This window comes from Mobula hypostoma, chromosome 13, assembly GCF_963921235.1.
Source record: "Mobula hypostoma chromosome 13, sMobHyp1.1, whole genome shotgun sequence".
Classification (NCBI taxonomy): Eukaryota; Metazoa; Chordata; class Chondrichthyes; order Myliobatiformes; family Myliobatidae; genus Mobula; species Mobula hypostoma.
The window spans coordinates 97,230,846-97,242,255 of NC_086109.1; positions in this window are offsets into that span (position 1 = coordinate 97,230,846).

The window sequence follows — 11,410 nt, forward strand, 5'->3', positions numbered from 1 at the left end:
ACCCTAACACACCCTGACCCAGACCCAGAGCCTAACCCTAACCCACCCTGACCCAGACCCAGAGCCTAACCCTAACACACCCTGACCCTGACCCAGAGCCTAACCCTAACACACCCTGACCCAGACCAGACCCTAACCCTACACCCACCCTGACCCAGACCCAGAGCCTAACCCTAACCCCCACCCTGACCCAGACCCAGAGCCTAACCCTAACACACCCTGACCCAGACCCAGAGCCTAACCCTAACACACCCTGACCCAGACCCAGAGCCTAACCCTAACCCACCCTGACCCAGACCCAGAGCCTAACCCTAACACACCCTGACCCAGACCCAGAGCCTAACCCTAACACACCCTGACCCGACCCAGAGCCTAACCCTAACCACCCTGACCCGACCCAGAGCCTAACCCTAACACACCCTGACCCAGACCCAGAGCCTAACCCTAACCCACCCTGACCCAGACCCAGAGCCTAACCCTAACACACCCTGACCCAGACCCAGAGCCTAACCCTAACCCACCCTGACCCAGACCCAGAGCCTAACCCTAACACACCCTGACCCAGACCCAGAGCCTAACCCTAACCCACCCTGACCCAGACCCAGAGCCTAACCCTAACCCACCCTGACCCAGACCCAGAGCCTAACCCTAACCCACCCTGACCCAGACCCAGAGCCTAACCCTAACACACCCTGACCCGACCCAGAGCCTAACCCTAACACACCCTGACCCAGACCCAGAGCCTAACCCTAACCACCCTGACCCAGACCCAGAGCCTAACCCTAACACACCCTGACCCAGACCCAGAGCCTAACCCTAACACACCCTGACCCAGACCCAGAGCCTAACCCTAACCCACCCTGACCCAGACCCAGAGCCTAACCCTAACACACCCTGACCCTGACCCAGAGCCTAACCCTAACACACCCTGACCCAGACCCAGAGCCTAACCCTAACCCACCCTGACCCAGACCCAGAGCCTAACCCTAACACACCCTGACCCAGACCCAGAGCCTAACCCTAACCACCCTGACCCAGACCCAGAGCCTAACCCTAACCCACCCTGACCCAGACCCAGAGCCTAACCCTAACCCACCCTGACCCAGACCCAGAGCCTAACCCTAACCCCACCCTGACCCAGACCCAGAGCCTAACCCTAACCACCCTACCCGACCCAGAGCCTAACCCTAGACCCTAACACCCACCCTGACCCAGACCCAGAGCCTAACCCTAACCCACCCTGACCCAGACCCAGAGCCTAACCCTAACACACCCTGACCCTGACCCAGAGCCTAACCCTAACACACCCTGACCCAGACCCAGAGCCTAACCCTAACCCACCCTGACCCAGACCCAGAGCCTAACCCTAACACACCCTGACCCAGACCCAGAGCCTAACCCTAACCCACCCTGACCCAGACCCAGAGCCTAACCCTAACACACCCTGACCCAGACCCAGAGCCTAACCCTAACACACCCTGACCCAGACCCAGAGCCTAACCCTAACCCACCCTGAGACCCAGAGCCTAACCCTAACCACCCTGACCCAGACCCAGAGCCTAACCCTAACCACCCTGACCCAGACCCAGAGCCTAACCCTAACCCACCCTGACCCAGACCCAGAGCCTAACCCTAACACACCCTGACCCAGACCCAGAGCCTAACCCTAACCCACCCTGACCCAGACCCAGAGCCTAACCCTAACACACCCTGACCCAGACCCAGAGCCTAACCCTAACCCACCCTGACCCAGACCCAGAGCCTAACCCTAACACACCCTGACCCTGACCCAGAGCCTAACCCTAACCCACCCTGACCCAGACCCAGAGCCTAACCCTAACACACCCTGACCCAGACCCAGAGCCTAACCCTAACCCACCCTGACCCAGACCCAGAGCCTAACCCTAACACACCCTGACCCTGACCCAGAGCCTAACCCTAACACACCCTGACCCAGACCCAGAGCCTAACCCTAACCCACCCTGACCCAGACCCAGAGCCTAACCCTAACACACCCTGACCCAGACCCAGAGCCTAACCCTAACACACCCTGACCCAGACCCAGAGCCTAACCCTAACACACCCTGACCCAGACCCAGAGCCTAACCCTAACCCACCCTGACCCAGACCCAGAGCCTAACCCTAACACACCCTGACCCAGACCCAGAGCCTAACCCTAACCCACCCTGACCCAGACCCAGAGCCTAACCCTAACACACCCTGACCCTGACCCAGAGCCTAACCCTAACCCACCCTGACCCAGACCCAGAGCCTAACCCTAACACACCCTGACCCAGACCCAGAGCCTAACCCTAACCCACCCTGACCCAGACCCAGAGCCTAACCCTAACACACCCTGACCCTGACCCAGAGCCTAACCCTAACACACCCTGACCCAGACCCAGAGCCTAACCCTAACACACCCTGACCCAGACCCAGAGCCTAACCCTAACACACCCTGACCCAGACCCAGAGCCTAACCCTAACACACCCTGACCCGACCCAGAGCCTAACCCTAACCCACCCTGACCCAGACCCAGAGCCTAACCCTAACACACCCTGACCCAGACCCAGAGCCTAACCCTAACCACCCTGACCCAGACCCAGAGCCTAACCCTAACACACCCTGACCCGACCCAGAGCCTAACCCTAACACACCCTGACCCAGACCCAGAGCCTAACCCTAACCCACCCTGACCCAGACCCAGAGCCTAACCCTAACACACCCTGACCCAGACCCAGAGCCTAACCCTAACCCACCCTGACCCAGACCCAGAGCCTAACCCTAACACACCCTGACCCAGACCCAGAGCCTAACCCTAACCCACCCTGACCCAGACCCAGAGCCTAACCCTAACACACCCTGACCCAGACCCAGAGCCTAACCCTAACCCACCCTGACCCAGACCCAGAGCCTAACCCTAACACACCCTGACCCTGACCCAGAGCCTAACCCTAACACACCCTGACCCAGACCCAGAGCCTAACCCTAACACACCCTGACCCAGACCCAGAGCCTAACCCTAACACACCCTGACCCAGACCCAGAGCCTAACCCTAACCCACCCTGACCCAGACCCAGAGCCTAACCCTAACACACCCTGACCCAGACCCAGAGCCTAACCCTAACCACACCCTGACCCAGACCCAGAGCCTAACCCTAACCCACCCTGACCCAGACCCAGAGCCTAACCCTAACACACCCTGACCCAGACCCAGAGCCTAACCCTAACCCACCCTGACCCAGACCCAGAGCCTAACCCTAACACACCCTGACCCAGACCCAGAGCCTAACCCTAACCCACCCTGACCCAGACCCAGAGCCTAACCCTAACACACCCTGACCCGACCCAGAGCCTAACCCTAACACACCCTGACCCAGACCCAGAGCCTAACCCTAACCCACCCTGACCCAGACCCAGAGCCTAACCCTAACACACCCTGACCCAGACCCAGAGCCTAACCCTAACCCTAACAGAGCCACCCTGACCCAGACCCAGAGCCAACCCTAACACACCCTGACCCAGACCCAGAGCCTAACCCTAACCACCCTGACCCAGACCCAGAGCCTAACCCTAACCACCCTACCCGACCCAGAGCCTAACCCTAACCACCCTGACCCAGACCCAGAGCCTAACCCTACCACCCTGACCCAGACCCAGAGCCTAACCCTAACACACCCTGACCCAGACCCAGAGCCTAACCCTAACCCACCCTGACCCAGACCCAGAGCCTAACCCTAACACACCCTGACCCGACCCAGAGCCTAACCCTAACACACCCTGACCCAGACCCAGAGCCTAACCCTAACCCACCCTGACCCAGACCCAGAGCCTAACCCTAACACACCCTGACCCAGACCCAGAGCCTAACCCCCACCCTGACCCAGACCCAGAGCCTAACCCTAACCACCCTGACCCAGACCCAGAGCCTAACCCTAACCACCCTGACCCAGACCCAGAGCCTAACCCCACACCCTGACCCAGACCCAGAGCCTAACCCTAACCCACCCTGACCCAGACCCAGAGCCTAACCCTAACACACCCTGACCCAGACCCAGAGCCTAACCCTAACACACCCTGACCCAGACCCAGAGCCTAACCTAACCCACCCTGACCCAGACCCAGAGCCTAACCCTAACACACCCTGACCCAGACCCAGAGCCTAACCCTAACCCACCCTGACCCAGACCCAGAGCCTAACCCTAACCCACCCTGACCCAGACCCAGAGCCTAACCCTAACACACCCTGACCCTGACCCAGAGCCTAACCCTAACACACCCTGACCCAGACCCAGAGCCTAACCCTAACCCACCCTGACCCAGACCCAGAGCCTAACCCTAACACACCCTGACCCAGACCCAGAGCCTAACCCTAACCCACCCTGACCCAGACCCAGAGCCTAACCCTAACACACCCTGACCCTGACCCAGAGCCTAACCCTAACACACCCTGACCCAGACCCAGAGCCTAACCCTAACCCACCCTGACCCAGACCCAGAGCCTAACCCTAACACACCCTGACCCTGACCCAGAGCCTAACCCTAACACACCCTGACCCTGACGCAGAGCCTAACGCTAACCCACCCTGACCCAGACCCAGAGCCTAACCCTAACACACCCTGACCCAGACCCAGAGCCTAACCCTAACCCACCCTGACCCAGACCCAGAGCCTAACCCTAACACACCCTGACCCTGACCCAGAGCCTAACCCTAACACACCCTGACCCAGACCCAGAGCCTAACCCTAACACACCCTGACCCAGACCCAGAGCCTAACCCTAACACACCCTGACCCAGACCCAGAGCCTAACCCTAACCCACCCTGACCCAGACCCAGAGCCTAACCCTAACACACCCTGACCCAGACCCAGAGCCTAACCCTAACCCACCCTGACCCAGACCCAGAGCCTAACCCTAACACACCCTGACCCTGACCCAGAGCCTAACCCTAACACACCCTGACCCAGACCCAGAGCCTAACCCTAACCCACCCTGACCCAGACCCAGAGCCTAACCCTAACACACCCTGACCCAGACCCAGAGCCTAACCCTAACACACCCTGACCCAGACCCAGAGCCTAACCCTAACACACCCTGACCCAGACCCAGAGCCTAACCCTAACCCACCCTGACCCAGACCCAGAGCCTAACCCTAACACACCCTGACCCTGACCCAGAGCCTAACCCTAACACACCCTGACCCTGACCCAGAGCCTAACCCTAACACACCCTGACCCAGACCCAGAGCCTAACCCTAACACACCCTGACCCTGACCCAGAGCCTAACCCTAACCCACCCTGACCCAGACCCAGAGCCTAACCCTAACACACCCTGACCCAGACCCAGAGCCTAACCCTAACCCACCCTGACCCAGACCCAGAGCCTAACCCTAACCCACCCTGACCCAGACCCAGAGCCTAACCCTAACACACCCTGACCCAGACCCAGAGCCTAACCCTAACCCACCCTGACCCAGACCCAGAGCCTAACCCTAACACACCCTGACCCAGACCCAGAGCCTAACCCTAACACACCCTGACCCAGACCCAGAGCCTAACCCTAACCCACCCTGACCCAGACCCAGAGCCTAACCCTAACACACCCTGACCCTGACCCAGAGCCTAACCCTAACACACCCTGACCCTGACCCAGAGCCTAACCCTAACACACCCTGACCCTGACCCAGAGCCTAACCCTAACACACCCTGACCCTGACCCAGAGCCTAACCCTAACCCACCCTGACCCAGACCCAGAGCCTAACCCTAACACACCCTGACCCAGACCCAGAGCCTAACCCTAACCCACCCTGACCCAGACCCAGAGCCTAACCCTAACCCACCCTGACCCAGACCCAGAGCCTAACCCTAACACACCCTGACCCAGACCCAGAGCCTAACCCTAACCCACCCTGACCCAGACCCAGAGCCTAACCCTAACACACCCTGACCCTGACCCAGAGCCTAACCCTAACACACCCTGACCCTGACCCAGAGCCTAACCCTAACCCACCCTGACCCAGACCCAGAGCCTAACCCTAACACACCCTGACCCTGACCCAGAGCCTAACCCTAACCCACCCTGACCCAGACCCAGAGCCTAACCCTAACACACCCTGACCCAGACCCAGAGCCTAACCCTAACCCACCCTGACCCAGACCCAGAGCCTAACCCTAACACACCCTGACCCTGACCCAGAGCCTAACCCTAACACACCCTGACCCAGACCCAGAGCCTAACCCTAACCCACCCTGACCCAGACCCAGAGCCTAACCCTAACACACCCTGACCCAGACCCAGAGCCTAACCCTAACACACCCTGACCCAGACCCAGAGCCTAACGCTAACCCACCCTGACCCAGACCCAGAGCCTAACCCTAACACACCCTGACCCAGACCCAGAGCCTAACCCTAACCCACCCTGACCCAGACCCAGAGCCTAACCCTAACCCACCCTGACCCAGACCCAGAGCCTAACCCTAACACACCCTGACCCTGACCCAGAGCCTAACCCTAACCACCCTGACCCAGACCCAGAGCCTAACCCTAACCCACCCTGACCCAGACCCAGAGCCTAACCCTAACACACCCTGACCCTGACCCAGAGCCTAACCCTAACCCACCCTGACCCAGACCCAGAGCCTAACCCTAACACACCCTGACCCAGACCCAGAGCCTAACCCTAACCCACCCTGACCCAGACCCAGAGCCTAACCCTAACACACCCTGACCCTGACCCAGAGCCTAACCCTAACACACCCTGACCCAGACCCAGAGCCTAACCCTAACCCACCCTGACCCAGACCCAGAGCCTAACCCTAACACACCCTGACCCAGACCCAGAGCCTAACCCTAACACACCCTGACCCAGACCCAGAGCCTAACCCTAACCCACCCTGACCCAGACCCAGAGCCTAACCCTAACACACCCTGACCCAGACCCAGAGCCTAACCCTAACCCACCCTGACCCAGACCCAGAGCCTAACCCTAACACACCCTGACCCAGACCCAGAGCCTAACCCTAACCCACCCTGACCCAGACCCAGAGCCTAACCCTAACCCACCCTGACCCAGACCCAGAGCCTAACCCTAACCCACCCTGACCCAGACCCAGAGCCTAACCCTAACACACCCTGACCCAGACCCAGAGCCTAACCCTAACCCACCCTGACCCAGACCCAGAGCCTAACCCTAACACACCCTGACCCAGACCCAGAGCCTAACCCTAACACACCCTGACCCAGACCCAGAGCCTAACCCTAACCCACCCTGACCCAGACCCAGAGCCTAACCCTAACACACCCTGACCCAGACCCAGAGCCTAACCCTAACACACCCTGACCCTGACCCAGAGCCTAACCCTAACCCACCCTGACCCAGACCCAGAGCCTAACCCTAACACACCCTGACCCAGACCCAGAGCCTAACCCTAACCCACCCTGACCCAGACCCAGAGCCTAACCCTAACACACCCTGACCCTGACCCAGAGCCTAACCCTAACACACCCTGACCCAGACCCAGAGCCTAACCCTAACACACCCTGACCCAGACCCAGAGCCTAACCCTAACCCACCCTGACCCAGACCCAGAGCCTAACCCTAACCCACCCTGACCCAGACCCAGAGCCTAACCCTAACCCACCCTGACCCAGACCCAGAGCCTAACCCTAACACACCCTGACCCTGACCCAGAGCCTAACCCTAACACACCCTGACCCAGACCCAGAGCCTAACCCTAACCCACCCTGACCCAGACCCAGAGCCTAACCCTAACACACCCTGACCCAGACCCAGAGCCTAACCCTAACCCACCCTGACCCAGACCCAGAGCCTAACCCTAACACACCCTGACCCTGACCCAGAGCCTAACCCTAACACACCCTGACCCAGACCCAGAGCCTAACCCTAACCCACCCTGACCCAGACCCAGAGCCTAACCCTAACACACCCTGACCCTGACCCAGAGCCTAACCCTAACACACCCTGACCCTGACCCAGAGCCTAACCCTAACCCACCCTGACCCAGACCCAGAGCCTAACCCTAACACACCCTGACCCAGACCCAGAGCCTAACCCTAACCCACCCTGACCCAGACCCAGAGCCTAACCCTAACACACCCTGACCCTGACCCAGAGCCTAACCCTAACACACCCTGACCCTGACCCAGAGCCTAACCCTAACACACCCTGACCCAGACCCAGAGCCTAACCCTAACCCACCCTGACCCAGACCCAGAGCCTAACCCTAACACACCCTGACCCAGACCCAGAGCCTAACCCTAACCCACCCTGACCCAGACCCAGAGCCTAACCCTAACACACCCTGACCCAGACCCAGAGCCTAACCCTAACCCACCCTGACCCAGACCCAGAGCCTAACCCTAACACACCCTGACCCGACCCAGAGCCTAACCCTAACACACCCTGACCCAGACCCAGAGCCTAACCCTAACCCACCCTGACCCAGACCCAGAGCCTAACCCTAACACACCCTGACCCAGACCCAGAGCCTAACCCTAACCCACCCTGACCCAGACCCAGAGCCTAACCCTAACACACCCTGACCCAGACCCAGAGCCTAACCCTAACCCACCCTGACCCAGACCCAGAGCCTAACCCTAACACACCCTGACCCTGACCCAGAGCCTAACCCTAAACACACCCTGACCCAGACCCAGAGCCTAACCCTAACCCACCCTGACCCAGACCCAGAGCCTAACCCTAACACACCCTGACCCAGACCCAGAGCCTAACCCTAACACACCCTGACCCAGACCCAGAGCCTAACCCTAACCCACCCTGACCCAGACCCAGAGCCTAACCCTAACACACCCTGACCCAGACCCAGAGCCTAACCCTAACCCACCCTGACCCAGACCCAGAGCCTAACCCTAACACACCCTGACCCTGACCCAGAGCCTAACCCTAACACACCCTGACCCAGACCCAGAGCCTAACCCTAACCCACCCTGACCCAGACCCAGAGCCTAACCCTAACCCACCCTGACCCAGACCCAGAGCCTAACCCTAACACACCCTGACCCTGACCCAGAGCCTAACCCTAACACACCCTGACCCAGACCCAGAGCCTAACCCTAACCCACCCTGACCCAGACCCAGAGCCTAACCCTAACACACCCTGACCCAGACCCAGAGCCTAACCCTAACCCACCCTGACCCAGACCCAGAGCCTAACCCTAACACACCCTGACCCAGACCCAGAGCCTAACCCTAACACACCCTGACCCAGACCCAGAGCCTAACCCTAACCCACCCTGACCCAGACCCAGAGCCTAACCCTAACACACCCTGACCCTGACCCAGAGCCTAACCCTAACACACCCTGACCCTGACCCAGAGCCTAACGCTAACCCACCCTGACCCAGACCCAGAGCCTAACCCTAACACACCCTGACCCAGACCCAGAGCCTAACCCTAACCCACCCTGACCCAGACCCAGAGCCTAACCCTAACACACCCTGACCCTGACCCAGAGCCTAACCCTAACACACCCTGACCCAGACCCAGAGCCTAACCCTAACACACCCTGACCCAGACCCAGAGCCTAACCCTAACACACCCTGACCCAGACCCAGAGCCTAACCCTAACCCACCCTGACCCAGACCCAGAGCCTAACCCTAACACACCCTGACCCAGACCCAGAGCCTAACCCTAACCCACCCTGACCCAGACCCAGAGCCTAACCCTAACACACCCTGACCCTGACCCAGAGCCTAACCCTAACACACCCTGACCCAGACCCAGAGCCTAACCCTAACCCACCCTGACCCAGACCCAGAGCCTAACCCTAACACACCCTGACCCAGACCCAGAGCCTAACCCTAACACACCCTGACCCAGACCCAGAGCCTAACCCTAACCCACCCTGACCCAGACCCAGAGCCTAACCCTAACACACCCTGACCCTGACCCAGAGCCTAACCCTAACACACCCTGACCCTGACCCAGAGCCTAACCCTAACACACCCTGACCCTGACCCAGAGCCTAACGCTAACCCACCCTGACCCAGACCCAGAGCCTAACCCTAACACACCCTGACCCAGACCCAGAGCCTAACCCTAACCCACCCTGACCCAGACCCAGAGCCTAACCCTAACCCACCCTGACCCAGACCCAGAGCCTAACCCTAACACACCCTGACCCAGACCCAGAGCCTAACCCTAACCCACCCTGACCCAGACCCAGAGCCTAACCCTAACACACCCTGACCCTGACCCAGAGCCTAACCCTGACCCTGACCCAGAGCCTAACCCTAACCCACCCTGACCCAGACCCAGAGCCTAACCCTAACACACCCTGACCCAGACCCAGAGCCTAACCCTAACCCACCCTGACCCAGACCCAGAGCCTAACCCTAACACACCCTGACCCAGACCCAGAGCCTAACCCTAACACACCCTGACCCAGACCCAGAGCCTAACCCTAACCCACCCTGACCCTGACCCAGAGCCTAACCCTAACACACCCTGACCCAGACCCAGAGCCTAACCCTAACCCACCCTGACCCAGACCCAGAGCCTAACCCTAACACACCCTGACCCAGACCCAGAGCCTAACCCTAACACACCCTGACCCAGACCCAGAGCCTAACGCTAACCCACCCTGACCCAGACCCAGAGCCTAACCCTAACACACCCTGACCCAGACCCAGAGCCTAACCCTAACCCACCCTGACCCAGACCCAGAGCCTAACCCTAACCCACCCTGACCCAGACCCAGAGCCTAACCCTAACACACCCTGACCCTGACCCAGAGCCTAACCCTAACACACCCTGACCCTGACCCAGAGCCTAACCCTAACCCACCCTGACCCAGACCCAGAGCCTAACCCTAACACACCCTGACCCAGACCCAGAGCCTAACCCTAACCCACCCTGACCCAGACCCAGAGCCTAACCCTAACACACCCTGACCCAGACCCAGAGCCTAACCCTAACCCACCCTGACCCAGACCCAGAGCCTAACCCTAACACACCCTGACCCTGACCCAGAGCCTAACCCTAACACACCCTGACCCAGACCCAGAGCCTAACCCTAACCCACCCTGACCCAGACCCAGAGCCTAACCCTAACCCACCCTGACCCAGACCCAGAGCCTAACCCTAACACACCCTGACCCAGACCCAGAGCCTAACCCTAACACACCCTGACCCAGACCCAGAGCCTAACCCTAACCCACCCTGACCCAGACCCAGAGCCTAACCCTAACACACCCTGACCCAGACCCAGAGCCTAACCCTAACCCACCCTGACCCAGACCCAGAGCCTAACCCTAACCCACCCTGACCCAGACCCAGAGCCTAACCCTAACCCACCCTGACCCAGACCCAGAGCCTAACCCTAACCCACCCTGACCCAGAGCCCACACTTGGTTGGTAGTCCA